Source organism: Montipora foliosa, chromosome 5 (assembly GCF_036669935.1).
Source record: "Montipora foliosa isolate CH-2021 chromosome 5, ASM3666993v2, whole genome shotgun sequence".
NCBI lineage: Eukaryota > Metazoa > Cnidaria > Anthozoa > Scleractinia > Acroporidae > Montipora > Montipora foliosa.
In genome coordinates, this window is record NC_090873.1 from 33,109,174 (window position 1) to 33,125,058 (window position 15,885).

A 15,885-nucleotide genomic window follows, 5' to 3' on the forward strand; every position below is an offset into this window, starting at 1 on the left:
ACGGGAAACATGGATCTTGCAGCGAAAGAGAACTGGCACGATAGTTCGTCAGAAGATGAATTGCAACCGCTGGACGAGGCTTTGGATGCCCTCAAACACCTAAAGGAAGGCGTTCGCGATCTAGAGGGTGCAATGACCTTGTATGCAGAGCACGAGCCAACAGATCCACACGATACGAAAAGGCATCCTTTTAGGGCACAGTTCTTTAACACTTACCAAGGTAGGAATTTATAACTTATATTTTTGCCAATTGAGTGGCCCCATACAGGCAGAACTACTGTTAAATGAATAGTAGTACTGTTGCAACAGTGGTATTCAGTTTTCCCAATTACCTTTATTTCAGTGCTGAAGGTCACACTTCAAGCTCTTGAGGAGATGCTCTTGGTCAACAAAGTTCTCGACCACCGCTTCTTTAAGTCGGATTGAGAAAGCCGCCATTACCAGCACATACCATATTTACTCGATTTACTGCAGATGGAAGGAAAAGTACCAATAAACGCGGCCTTCAAATAAACGCCGCACCCAATCAGAAGAATACAAATTACAACTCGGTGATCTAAACTATTCTTGGAAATGTATTTTATTGTATGAAGCTGTTTTTTAAGTTCGAAGTGGCCATACTTTGAAGCTCTTTCTTCAGAATTTTCCCAATGTGCAGTTGCATTGTTAAGGCCAAGAATTTTACCGGCATAACGAAGCCAAGCTTCCTCTGGAACTTTGAAGATGTTGCTGTTTTCCATAATATAAGGAACCACCTTAATTGTTGTAAATGATTTAAATAAACGTCGTCCTTGAACAAACGCCGCGGCGTTTAATTGAGTAAATACAGTATTGCAACTTTCCACACGTGCCTTTTGCATAAACATCATATATTTTATTGAAAAATCTTACTTTAGATTTTCACCCCCCCCCCCCACCCATCACGTACACAAGAAGCGGAAAGGATTAAACCTTTTTCCGAAAGTGCATGGTAAATAATTAGCGGCAGAAGTGTTTATTGTTTGAAATGCTTATCGAAGCTATCCATAAATAAAACGTGTGTCAAGTAACAATCAGATCACGCTCATATGAAAAGATGATTGCCTCCAATTACACTTTTAAGTATGTGGTGATGTTTGTAGTGTTCTTGGTAGCAGCTGAAATGCTGGAAATGGGTGGTAAAATTGACACTACACTGAATATGGGACCATTTAAAAACTTGTACGTCAAGCTTGGACACTCGTATGTAACTTGAAAAGATTAGAATAAAAACTTAACCAAAATCATTGTCATTTACGGGAGGGACACTAAAACAGCGGATATAGGGGTGGGAATTTTTGGCGTGGATGCCGAATCCGGAGTTGTTGGATCACATTTTACTGCTCTGACTTGACACGTCAGTAATGGTCGGCAAGGCACGTATTTTAAGGTGTAAAAGTACAGAAACATAACACCCGAAATGCATTTTATCTTCAACTCGCTGGGTCGAAAAAAGGATTAATATGTCTTGTCGTCAGCAAACAAAACTCCCGTCAAAGGCTCTACCTCAGTGGAAAGATGGAAGAGTAAGCCGCCTCGCTGTTTCGAAGATAAAAGTGAGCGAAGTGAAATTGCAGTTGGCAAAGAGGTCCAGGCGTGGTGGAACGATGAAAACGATCTACACAGCTGCCAGATTTTGTACTTACATGGTAAGCTCATTTCATTCTTTCTCGGTCACCTTTTTCTCAATACATGTGCCATGTGTACAATGTAGTATTCTGAGTTTTTGATTACAGAGTTTTATTTTTTTCCAATACATTTATATGCATTTGTCCAAAAGGTAGATTTTCATCCGTCCTTATTCTTTGCTCTCAACAGATGATGCAATGGTTCTTCTCGAAAAGGAAAGAGAGTTTTTGAAAGATCCCAAGTCCTTTAAAATGGTTGCAAGTATCCAAAGGGACGAGGATACGTCACAGCATATTCCAAAACCTCCGGTAAAGGTAATTGCTCGTTTTTCTCACTAACAGTAGTGTACAGATTATTAGGGAGTTTAAGAAAGCACGACGGCTACGGTGACGAAAACGTCACTTCAAAATATAACTTTGAGATATTCTAAGCATTTCGGGATTATTCAATCTTGTTTCTATTAAGTGGCCTGTCACTGGATTAGTACGGACGGATTTGAAGTAAAGAGCGAGACTGAAAGACTCACTGTAGCTAGTTTGTCCACGTTGTCGTCAAAACCTTAAATTTGGTAACTTCACGTAGTAATTTTGACGAGTACAGAGGAGAAATGTTGAAAAAAGCGTGCCGCGCTTGCAGCACGATCATTTTGGTTCTTTTAACCAATAATATTACTGCTTTTTGGCGTTGTTGTTGCCGTAGCCGTCGTCGTTTCTTAAACTCCCTATTCTTGTTAACTCCGGCTAACTTCCGTAAAGGTCCTATTTATTGGCGGCAGAAATAAAACATCACCCTGTAAAAAGATTTCATGTATTTCGCTTTTTATTTTTCGTTATGTTAGGGGGCTACATTACGGACGAGTACCTAAAAACGCTAATTACGAGAGCGCATTGTAAGGGTTCAGGTTTCCCACGAGCGATACGACTGTGTGTACGCGTGTCATGATCATTCACTTAGGGCATGTTCGATTGACCCTATTCCGGAATAAGAATACGTGATGTGATGATTAAAACGGTATTGGGACCCCAGATCTCCAAAGAATAAATTTCGTTTGTGGCTAGGCTTGCGGGAAGTAAAATTGCCATCATCAGCTGTCAACTTGAGGGGGATAAGTTTGTTTTTCATTAGGTTTTAATATCATAACGTGTTCTTACTTCGCAGCATCAAGCATGGAACATTGACGATCAGAATAACAAAAAAAGAGTCACGGCCATGTTTGAAGACTCGGGCTCGGAACAGGAGAGTGAGAAAGAAATTAAAACTACGGTGGACAGAATCGTTGAAGCAAGCGAAAAGGCTGATGAAACAAACAGTGAAAGCGTGATGGTTGATGTTTCAAATAGTCATGTTATGACACTGTTACATCAGAGCCTCGCCGTGACAAATGAGATCCTCATCAAAATTAATTCGATTGAAAGATCCCAACGCGAAATGATGCGAAGCATCGAAGATCTATTCTCAATCGTAAACCCGGTTCTTAATTTGACCCCCCATGATGTCTCCAAAAAAACATGAAGCGTCATTGACCATGTATACCCCGGGCATACCTGAACAACCCCAGCTGGAGATATCTCTGGAATGTAGCCAGAACGTTTCCCACCAAAATGTGAGCCCCGTTTTTTCCTTTGATCTCCCTGAACAACCCCACCAAGGAAATCAAACTGTAACCATAAACACGAACGATTTAAGGGATTGCGTGGCATCTGCAGCTCACTCTGAAATGGGTGAATTTTCAAAAGTAATTGACATCGATATGGATACGTTAGTCAAGTTAAAAGATAAAGCTTTCTCAGAGACGAATTTTGCTGTTCAGCTATTCAAAAAGCTTTTTAAGGACGAAGAGATAAAAAACAAAAATGTTAGCGGGGCAAAGGGAAAGGAACCTTTAGACCCCGTTAGAATAGAAAAAAAAAACAGTATTTTTTTGAAATTTACCCATGTCTGGAGGAAGAAGATAAAAAGAAGAAATGGTCAGAGGCTTGCGAAGGTGTCAACAATTATATAAGGGGGCAGAAACGAACAAAGGCAAAGCAGACAAAGTAGATCACTTAACCGAAGAGACAAAAAAGGGCGCTGCATTTTATTGTATTTTACCAAGTTATTTTAATGTGTATTATATTGTTTGATATTTGCTAGTTGGATAGTGTTAGTAAGTTACGAGTAAAAGATATCACACAAGTTAAGGACAGAAATCATTTGACAAGTGAAAGTGTTAATGGGTCTTTAATGATAGGTTCATTCCCCATAAACGTGAACACAAACATATCATTAAAATATCTGAAAGATGACAAAAATTAGTGCCTGGATCATATCACCACTCGTTACTACCGGTAGTGGGTTGAGAAACCAAACAGAATTGCATATTTATCGATTTATGTGCACACCTAACAGGGGCACCCAACGTCAATTTTCGGAAAATATGTGTTCGGAAGACGATTTGAGATCTAGAATTTTTGGAGCATTTTTTGTAAAATATCTTGCTTGCCTGCCTGTCCTAGGATTTTCGAACATCTGAAAAATGGTATAATTGCCCATTTTAAACAGATTTTTACCCTAAAAAGGTCACCTAAATTTTTCGGGAGCCTTTTTTCTGGCGGAAATTTTCGAAAAGGTAAGTTTTGATCCCTATAATTTTCGGATCACTAGTCTTTCAGCTAGGAAATCCGAACAGATAGAAAATTTTTAGGGGATAAAAATATGCCTATAGCTACTGCTTAAATACTAAAATACGTTTGACAATGCTATGTTTAAGTGGTTTTGAACTATATTCCAGTTGGGTGCCCCTGACCTAAGAAAAGTGTCAAACAGTTTCTGGGTCAGACATATGTCATAAAGCAGAGGGCTCTACCTGTTTGGGGATGTCAAGACCCCTACTTCGGCGATGGCTTGTGCTTGGCGTTCTTTTTTTTTTTGCCGCTTAGTAGGGAGCGTGATCGTGGGTTGGTATCTATTTTGCGTAAACACGGTGATAAACAACAGCATAATCGTTTTCCGTAATCAATGATGTCATGGCAACACCGCGAAATGAACAATGGTTCGCTCAGAGCTGTTGAAATGATCCCTGTGACAGATATCCGGAGTTTTCAAGTTTATGCTTCACCTACTAAGATGTCATTACCTTTGCATATACTTCAAACCACTGAATTTTTCACCCCACACTTTCAGTCTCACCTTCGCCGTTTATTAACAGCTTGCTTCGGAAGGTTCAGAAACTAGAAAAAGAGGTGAGACATCAGCTATTTAGAAGCATTTTAAATAATCAGACATTTGCATGCGTTCAGCCTGGCCTGGGGGCAAAATCATTACATTTCAATGAACTTAAACAACAAATAATAACCTTAAGTGCACTGCAAATACGGCTGCCAGCCACAAGTCTACTTCTACCCAATATGTTTTTTCTATTCAGGCCGATTTTTCCGCAGTAAATATTGTAGCTCACGACTTTTAAGGACAAGCAATTATCTTTAATAAACGATTGTCACGAAACAAAGGCAGGACATATTTAAGGAAAATGTCCCACATAATTTTCCCTACAGGTCCTCAAATGCGATATACAGTAAAAGCTAATTTATAAATTTGCACGCTAGATTTACATGCATGTCAGAAAAATACGATAAACAATACCGATTTGCCCGACAGCTATCCTTCAATTGACACACGATGCACGATGCATTATACACGATACCTCTTTCTCGACGCATGATGCACACCATCCGCTATACACGATACTTCTTTAGCGACGCATGATGTACGATCCACTTTGCACGATATACGCAAAAGATGCACGATGTACGAGAGTGTGAACACGATGTTACGCTTTTGTTAACCAACAACGTGCACGTAGCCTGTTATGATGAACATCTTACAGAGTAAATGTACGGGCTTTGTCAAGCTCGATGTTTTTCAAATTACACAACTACGCCAATATGTGATTGTTCAACAGCACATTACTACGCTATTACGATGGACATTTTAAGCCGGAAAAGCAAAAGGACAGACATGTACCCCTGTTCGTACATTTGGTACATTTCATGGATCGAAGAGACGTTTAAAAACTCACGACACTGAAGACTCCGTAAAGCAAAGGAAGGAAAATCCCATTGCTGCCCTTTCCGTTGTCTCCCTACCCTCCCTAACCAAGTGGCTGATAAAAAAAGGTTGCAAGTGAAAAGAAACAAAAAAGGGTATGACGCTGTTGCGAAGTGAAGAAAAGAAAAAAACGGTATTACGCTGTTACGGAGTAATAAGCAAAAAACGAAAAAACAGCAAGTCTAACACAGGCAACATATGAATTTTTGGAATTGTTGTTAACCATGTATTAATTATTGATCTCAAATCAAAACCCTTAAAATTTTCATTTGAGTGTTCACTGGGTATCAGGGTTCATGCATGTAACTTAAATATGCCTAAGTTATTGGCTGTTGCCCTCATGAATAATTAATTGTCAACTACTGGCTCAAACTGAGAACGGAAGCTTCCAACTGGTCCACATGGTACAACACGGAGGAAAACAAACAACTCTACCTTGCCCAGTTCCAAGTAAAAGAAGATATTGCATTAGAGTATGAGAAGATTGCTGTGAACCCTGGACAGCATTCCCTGGCTAAACTGATGTTAAATTTGACACAGTGGAAACTTGGACAGCAAGTCAACAAACTGCAAGTGAAAGAATTAATAGAGCCTCAAGCCTTCTGCCAGTTCATAGATTCTGATTGGCATGATGCCCGATACGTCAGCTGTATCTATGAACAATGCATGGAAGTCCATCGTGAGGAAGAAAAATGTCTCTCCCAATCTGAACATCTTTGTGCCTTTTTTACTGCCTTGCTCTGCACACTTGCGGCTTTATGAAGCCCTGGAACCATTGAACAAACGGTCTCGTCTTTTGACACAGACAGTGTGATCATCGTCCATTCCCTCAAAGAAGTAGAACCTGTGCTGGGCGATTATTTGGGGGATGAATTAACCAATGGGGGATTTCATCACCGAGTCTTGCTCGGGAAGACACAAGACTTACAGCTATTGTGTGAGAAAGGGAAGATTTTCAATGACCGTAGAGAGGATGAAGCAACTCAATTACCAAGTGTTGCGTGAAAACACTTTAAATGAATTGCAATTCACCATGCAAAATCTGTGGCACACAGACACACAAAATCGTCCGCGCTCCTAAAGAAGATCAAGTGTGGACCAAAGAAGCCCACAAAGATTACAAGCTGGTATTTTATAAGCCTGTTAGGCTTGGCTTGGTGATCACCTATCAGCACGGATATCAAGCCCTTGACTGTGAAGAAGAAGAATTGTCACTTTGGCCAAAATAATGAATGAAGACGATGAATGAAAAATGCCCTACAATTTTTAGTCTCATTAGTATTATCGTTATCATTGAATTCAAAAGCAACATTTTCAAACGTACAAAGGCATCATCTCTGCTTGTACATTCGCTAACAGCTTTTTAAAATTATCATTGAATTTAAGAAACAAACGTTTTCATTCTTCAATTCTTAAATCGAACAATGGTTTTGTTGAGGCTTTACTAATGCAAAAACATTTTTCCTGACTTCCTTTGCAGAGTTTCGCGCCAGCCAACATGATAACAGGACTCTTCTTCAGTAAACCCGCTGAAGGGGAATCATATTCTCGGCCAAACGAGTCGGCCATGTTTTGTGTTTCTTAAGACTCTGCGAACTATCTTAAGGACTTGCTTGTCATTTCTCACCTTACGGAGTTCTTGTAAGTGTCTTCATTTTACTAGTTAAGTCCACTTGTATTGTATTGTCATTTTTGCGTTCCTATTCGATTGTAGAATGGTTCCTTCATCGTTGGCATTAAAGTTAATTTTGTTCATCGAGAAGGCTGTTTCTTCATGAAGGAACCATTGTAGTCATCACTTGTACAATCCCCACGTGCGATTTCAAGACCGATGACGTCTCCGAGGCCCTCGCCATTGCTCTCCTGGCAAACCACGGCTTGGCCCATCAGTGCACATTGCTTAACACAACTGGTCCTTCGCTTCCACCCGTTCCTCGTGGTCCAAAACTCGAACGGCCCAAAGTAAACATTGGCGTCTCGACAGTGGAATGGAACGTGTTCACACGCCGCTGGGAAGTTTTCCGTACTGGTTCAGGCATCGATGATCAATCTGCACCCTCCCAGTTGTTTCAATGCCCAGAAAATGAGCTTGGTGACAGTCTCCTAAAAGCCAACCCACATGCCACTTCCAACACTCTACCAGACCTGCTTGCTGCCATGCGTTCCCTCGGAGTAATACCAGTTGCAACTGGTGTCCTACGCACCGAGCTACTGCAACTACGTCAGGAAAGGGACGAACCGTTCCGCGCATTTACAGCAAGGATTCGTGGGAAAGCCGAAACCTGTGCCTTTAGTACACAGTGTGAATGTGGGAAAAAGGTCGACTACACAGACCATGTCATACGAGATGTCCTCCTTGATGGGATATCCGACCCAGACATCTGCCGTGAAGTTCTTGGGACCAAGAATGTTCTTCAGACCCCCGTTAATGACGCCATTGCCCTGGTGGAAAACAAGGAGATGGCACGGAACGCCCTCCCGTCATCAACCCTGTCTGCTGTCTCGTCATTCAAGCACTAACAGGAACCACTGAAAGAGCCCCCTTCGGAAACCCCGTCTCGAGCAGATCAGGCCAAACAAGTGGCATGCCCAGATTGCAAAAACCTCTTCAAGATTTTTACGGAGGGGACCCGGGGCTGGAACACCAAACCCCATACAGTGTGCCTCAATTGCTATAGGGTTCGCCGCCGCAGGAAGCCCCTACAGCTTACGCCCCCAGCCCACCAGTCAGGCCGTTGAATCAGACCCGATATCCCAAGTTGCCTCATTTACTTCTAGCACTGCCCGCCGGCGACGTCGCCGCAAACATGTTCCAGCCAGACATGGCATCGTCGGTAGATGCGCACCAGTAACACTTGACCACCACATCTTTACTAAGGGCGAGTGGACACGGGCACACCTCAGAGACCACCCCAGAGTCCCAATCACTATCTCCATTGACACCTCAGCCCAGGCCAGATATCGTACGCCCAACCGCACCTCAAACACTCATGCAGAGATCTCAGCCATCGCCGACACTGGCGCACAATCTGACTTGTGGTCGATGAAAGACTTCTTAGCGTGCGGGTTCTCGCGCGACGACCTACTACCCGTTCGTCTTGGCTTGTCAGCCGCCAACCGCTCTCCCATTTCTATCGAGGGCGCATTCTTCGCCAAGCTCACCACGAAGCTCCACAATGGTGAGGTGACCTCGTGCCGCTCCATGGTTTACGTCAGATGCTCCGTCCAAGCCATGTACTTATCATACAACTCGTTGCTCAACCTTGGCATCCTCTCCAAGGACTTCGCATCACTCACAACGGCGAACATGCCTAAGGAGGGGTGCCACACCAGACACTCTGACGCCGTGGATACCAACCGTATGCCACCTCTCATTAATGCTGTGCGGTCTATTAATGGTGGCTGCACCGCCACAAGTGACCCACATGAGACCACGTGCTCATGCCCTCAACGTGACGCTACACCACCACGTCCCTCCGAGTTGCCGTTCCCCTGCACTCCAGAAAACAACAGACGAATGAAAGCGTGGTTACTTGACAGATACGCCTCCTCAACATTTAACACGTGCCCGCACCGGGCATTACCGAGCATGGAGGGGCCACCGATTGAGATTCACGTTGAACCTACTGCCACCCCAAAAGCAAGCCACACCCCGGCCCCAGTGCTCCTACACTGGCAGCAACGAGTGTACGAAGACCTCCTACACGACGAGGCTCTTGGTGTCATAGAATGCGTGCAATATGGCGAACCCGTGACGTGGTGCCACCGCATGGTTATCACACGAAAGCATGATGGCTCCCCCTGTGAGACATTCGCTACGGAGACACCCTTCCACCTGGCACGTCGTATCCCCAAAGACACATGGAAAACAGTCACGGATGCCTGGAACGGCTACCACAGTGTACCTCTGCGCCAGACCGATCGCCACTTGACCACCTTAGCACAGATCAAAGCATGTATTGAATTCCATCGGAATCTCACATAAAAAGCCAGTCCTCCATTTTTCCTTACAAATGATGGTCGGGTTTATTTTTCTGTTTTTCTTGATTGATTCCTTTATTTTTTATGACAGGGTCACCACTGAGGACGACAAGGACAGGGTTAAATCAATCCTCTTCAACACAGCCCAAGAACGTCTAGTGGAAATACAGAGGAATCGAATTAAAGCAGAAGCACGGAGAAAGGAAGTGAGAAAAGGATTGACAGCTGTTGATAAAATAGTAAAAGAAGTCATCACAACATGTAATATCAACCCATTTCCAGAGGTAGATAACTTTGCAGCCTCTTTAAGGCATGAAGTTGACAATACTATTGACTCTTCCCAATGTTTATCTAAGTAACAAAGTGTATCAAGTAGATTTATTTATTGCCAACGAGCAAGCCGAGCGAACCCGCAAAGCTTGCGGGGATAATGCCACACAAAGTTATTGAAAATTCTCAATCGTGTTGTGAAAAGTGTAAGGTAAGTGTATGTAGTGTAAGGTAGAGATTTTAGTAGGGACCAATGAAAGTGCGTGTTTGATGTGTGATGTCATTAGACAAAGTTGAATGATGCACGCGACAATTGATGATCTTGTGTTTGGAGGTGAGAGAAAACACATTTTTTCACATTTCCCTGACCATTGTGTTATGTACACTTGCTTTGAGTCTTCTTTAATATTTGTTTTTGAACCCATTGAGTGAACGATCTCAAAACTAAATCGGCATATGTGTTTTTATCGGCCGCTGCTGTCAAATTCGGATTTCAGCCGTGAGTACAGAAGTTTGTTTTTCATTTTGTAACCCTTGAGTTGTGAACAATGTAATTTTCAAAAGCAATATGTTGTCTACAAAGTACACAATTCAATGATCAATTTGACTCATAATTCATGGCTGTATCTTGCAAAATAAAAATTCTACAAGTGAAACAACTTTCATGTGTGAGAGAGTTTGATTCCCCATTACATGTTTCACACTGAAAAGTCTGAAAATGCTCTGCCGATCTTGTACATGACACAGCTTTCATTCAACTTTATTATTGTATATTCCTGTTAAAATTACGGCCGTTCAAAAATTACAGCAGTACTTTCCATATTACTGCAAAACACGTTGACATCTACATTGTTGTTGGACATACAAAGTGTGCAATTTCTTATGTTGTACTATTGTTAACTAGAAAAGTTGAGTTTGAGATCTGATGCAAATCTGCAAACTATGTATTGAATTGACTCTTTCGTTGGCACTCAGCGATAGCTATTACTAGTTAGTAAGACGAACTGCAAGTGAATCTTTAAAGTATAGTAAGATGACCACTTTCCTCGAGTTGTAGTTTATGCATCTGCGATGATGGTTATTTGATTTCAAGTGCAAAAATATTACTTTGTTGCCTAAGGATGAAGACGGATTGTATCGCGCCATTTTAAAAGCGGTATTACCATGCCCAGACAAGTTCAGGTTACCGTAGTTATTCGGTTATAAGGCACACTCGGTTATAAGACGCACCCCAAACTTAGCAATTTAATCAAGCTAAGTTCTCAAACTGAAAATTACACGAAAATACTCGTTTATAAGATGCACCAAAAAATTGAGAGTTATCAACAGGATGTGATGAATTTGAGAACAATTATCGTTACACAATTGGCATGCGAACTCGTTTTGTTAACATAAACAAAGTGGAAAAGTCACGCATTTAATGATATTCATAAAAAAAGCTAAAAGTCCACACCTGAAATGATAAACATACAACGCATACACGTTTATTTGAACCTTCCGACTTAATAAATAGTCAGAGTTCAGACTTCAGACTTCAGACTTCAAGCAAAAGCCGAAAAACTCCCACAAAAGTCATATTCAGAGGTATTTGACAGCTGAATATCAACATGCCACCAAGAATGCAAATTTCAAAGCACAAGAAAGGCTGGATGAACGAAGAAGGTATGTTTTATCTCCACACTGTTCGTTCAGAGCAGAAACTTTTCATATGAGCGACAAACACGATTCCCGGAATTTGAAACAAGGTTTGAATGATTGTATTGTTGTCTTGGGTATCACATTACTGAGCACGTGCTTTTAAGCACGTCTGCAAATTTCCGTTTGTTTGCTTTTCTCTTGAAGTCGTTTAGCGTTCTTAAGGTCTCTAAAAACACTATTCTTTTTTAATAGACAACTAGTGCCCTTTTCTTGTGTTGTTTAAACTGCAAGTTCTTCTCAAATTGTGATCTTAAGATTTTGTTGCACGATTTTACTTGGCTATAAGAAGCACCCCAATTTTACCACTAACTTGTCACCCAAAGACAGATTTTTCTTCAAAAAACCGTGCGCCTTATAACCGAATAACTACAAGACAAACCAGTGTTGCCCTGTTTTCCAACTACGTTTAATGAAAACTGACGTCAGTGGTTTCTCATTGGTCTGTGATGACATCACCTCTACCTCATTGGCTCCCCGTCTTTCCCAATGTTCTTTTTGCTATATATTTGTGCTACCACAGGGGTGGTTGGGCGGATACACAACAGAGGCATACAACACACATCTCTCTTACATTCTCAATAAAGAAACCTTTGGGTACCTACGTGACTGACAACCAATCTTCCTTCTAACAGCAGTGCACCAGCTGACACAGACAGACCCTGTTGTGAATAATGACGAGCAAGCACTGGCGACCTACTGACACGAGCAAAAGTCCTAATGACCCTGCCCAGTTGATTCTCCACATCTGTTCAACGATCCAGATGTCTATCACACACAGACATGGCAAACCCCAGTACCTCGTCAAATCAGCAAATTACCCAGATTTAGAAAGAACTTGGGAGCCTGAAAAAATTATCCTCTACCACCGTTTTCTGCATGCCTTTCATAAGAAGTCTAAGTAGACCTCACTAACACTAACCAACTTATTATTTCTCTTGCTGACCTTAGATACCTTAGCTGACTTTTATGATTTTGACGAAAATTGTAGGCATGTTTCTTACCAACTTGAGTCTCTAATGCTTTCTCAGAATCCATAAGCAATAGTCTTATACCAAGACACCAAACTGCTTAACTTCTTTGTTGATTTTCACGTTCCCAATATAGGCCATGATTTCACAATTACCGTTAATAACACCTGGGATGACGATCAATCACATTTTCTCAGCGCGTTGTTAGGAAAAATGCGCCACATACAAAAATCTATTCAGTCTTCACGCATTTACACTTACCTTAATCGAGTGTGAGTCGTACATCTATGTTATTACCACTGGCTTAACTGTAACTATGAATTGTCCCTACTTCTAACGCAGATCCCTATGTGAATGTGAACATGGAAAAGTACTAACCGAACCAAGCAGAGGCAGTTACAAGGGTCTGAGCGCTTGTTCAGCTGGAGCTTTTGGAATACCAAGATTCTACAACACGATGTTTGGTGGCTCGTGTGATACCGGTAAGAATATTGCCGGGATAACCCACATGTTCACAGAAGTCTTAGGTGCCGAGAGCACTGTGAGACAAATGATTAGAACTGTAAACGGCAAAACCGCCTACCTTGCCAATATTACACAGAACCTGATCACTAATGTGAATCCTTTACAATCTTCCCTACCCCGTTTCTAACCGAACTGTTCCCTTGGTACTCAACACATTTTGTTTTGAATGGCTTGAGTACCCCTCACCACTCCGGGTCCAACCTTGGTGATTAAGTTATTAAAGCATTCCCATAGCTGACAATGCTCCTTTTCCTTGTTATGTTCTTCCAGCACCACCACCTGGTTGGAGTGTTTTTCGGAGACAGTATTTTGGAAACCCAGTCTCCCCACAACAAAAATAATGCTACTAGAAAAAAATGCAAAAAAAAAAACCAACCAAAACAAAGGAAATACCCATTTCCTAGATAGGCTAATTGGTGTTTGCATTTCGTGCTTGGTTCCTCTGCTATCTAACATAATTCGTAGTTGTAGTCATTTTCTTTATGCTACGAGCTTGGGACAGCTCCTTCTAAGGAGGGAGAATGTGTTACATAATAAAATTGTCAGCACTGACTTATATTTCACGTTATTTCAGCTAGAAATCGTAAGAGAGCTTTACTTGGTGTTGGGATTAATTATGAATGTACTTGAAAGACATTGAAAAGAAAAGACAAGTTGACCTTCTGTTGTGTTATACAATAAAACATCAATAGGCATAGTTTTTTTAGTACGTGGGTTATGAGCACAGTCAATGTGTATCTTCTCCTGTTTCATGGAATTCAGAGTGAGACAGGTGTATTACACACGGAGGCAACTGGCCTTTTCAAAGGGAATGTTTAAATTAGTTTTCGTATTTGAAAAGTGAGTGTTTACTCGTGGATTCTATTATACCATCATTGTAGTGGATCCTTTTTCAGTTATTTTCTGGAAATAGTATCTGCTTCTGTCATAGTTCGTTTATGGTCCTTTTCCCCATGACTTCCTTGAGTTTTTAATCTGAGTTCACGATAACAGCAGTCTCTTTTAAGTTTTCAGTAAGTGTTTGTTAATCTAGATTTTAATATTTTTAAGTAATTAAAAATAGCACCTGTAATTGTAATTATTGTTCTGTTCCCCCTGCAACATGTATGCCAGGTAAATTTATGGAAAAGGCAGCATTTATGCCCATCCTTCCTTTCTTTTGTCTATTGTTTAACTTCTGTTATGGAAGAACCTTTGACATCATTTCCTCTGTGAATCCACTATTAGTACGGTTTTTATTCTATAAATTTGTTCCTTACAATTATCATATAAAGCATACCCCACTTAATAGGTGTCACTGAGAGATAACTGACAGGTCAGATTCTGGTCACTATTAAAGAAGAACCCTTAGATTATGCTGAAATTGCAGTCAGGAATTTGCATAATGACTATAAGAAATGCCGGACACTGACTTATTTGAACGTCAAATGACGCTCTCAAAAAACTTGGTAAAGACATTTTGACCGAAGACCTTCGGTCATCCTTCGTTTGAATTTGACAAAAAAGCGACAGCTTCTTTCAATGGTTCATATTTGCATATGTGCGTGACTACCAGTACACGTGATCTCTGCGCAAGGCGAGGAACATTATGCAAGTGAAACATAAATGTCAGGAATTTCTATATGTTTATTCCCTGCATTCTGGTCTCTCTTTGAATGCCAAGCCTCCAGGAAGTCTCTTGTGATAGTCAACTGCCTTGCCATCTAAAGTGGCGTAGTCAAAGTCCATATTATGGCCAAATTGGTTTGTGTGTTGCGCAATTTTAGAATTGCCGTCGCAAACACGGACAGCTCTTCTGTGTTCACTAAGCCTTGTGGCAAGAGCTCTATTCGTTTGGCCATAATGTGCGAAATCGCAATCAAGGCAGTTTACTTTTTAAACAATACATTGAGACTGAAACAGGGTTGGTTTGTCCTTTGGCCTTGAAAAGATTGTACCTAAGGTGCTGAGTGGTTTAAAACCAACATTGACTCTGTTGTTGCCTAGCACTCTCGACATTCTTTCTGTTACGCCTTTCACATAGGGTAGGACAACAAATGGTGTTGTCACTTCATTTGCAGTGTTGTTAGTGTTAGAGTCACGATGCTGGCTTTGCGTGTGGAGTCACATTTCTTGATAAATTGCAAGGGAGAGTTGTTGTTCATCAAGACTTTGATTACATGTTGCTTTTCTTTGTGTTTCCCTCTATTTGTTGACGGGATCTTCTCCGCTCTATCAAGGAGTGTATTAACTACTGATCTTTTGTGTTGAGCTGGCTGATAAGAGTAGAAATCAAGATATTTATCAGTGTGTGTTGGCTTCCGGTACACGTTGACCTGTATGCGACCGTTTGCTTTAACTGCTGTAGTGTCTAAAAAGGAGAGATCGTTGTCGCTTTCAGCCTCACTAATAAATTGTATGTGTGGGTTAATACAGTTGAGGTGAGCATGGAACTTCTGCAAATACTCCTTTGACAGACCAACCGTGGCTGTCATCGACGTACCTACACCAACATCTTGGGGGGTGGGCGGCCATGGAAATTGCTCTTTCCTCTGCAAACTCCATCACCAGGTTGGCTATGCCTGCATTCACAGGCGAGCCCATGGCGCATCCAAATGTTTGATGATAGTGCTCCTTTTCATAAGTAAAATAGCTATTCCGCAGAACGAACTCTAACAATCGCATTATGTTACCCTTGGAAATGTTGGTGCGTGCTATTAGGTTATTATTG

General features: G+C 41.4%; 1 protein-coding gene and 1 pseudogene across 1 annotated transcript in view; one reads left to right on the forward strand and one right to left on the reverse strand.

Moving 5' to 3' along the window:
* Positions 1-15,885, reverse strand: part of LOC138002627 (neurochondrin-like) — a gene marked incomplete at its 5' end in the record, with an annotated part of 58,229 nt that overhangs the window by 857 nt on the left and 41,487 nt on the right. Inside the window, one exon of the mRNA XM_068848632.1 lies at positions 333-468. The remainder of the gene's footprint in view (positions 1-332; positions 469-15,885) is intronic.
* Positions 10-9,718, forward strand: LOC138002625 (uncharacterized; annotated as a pseudogene).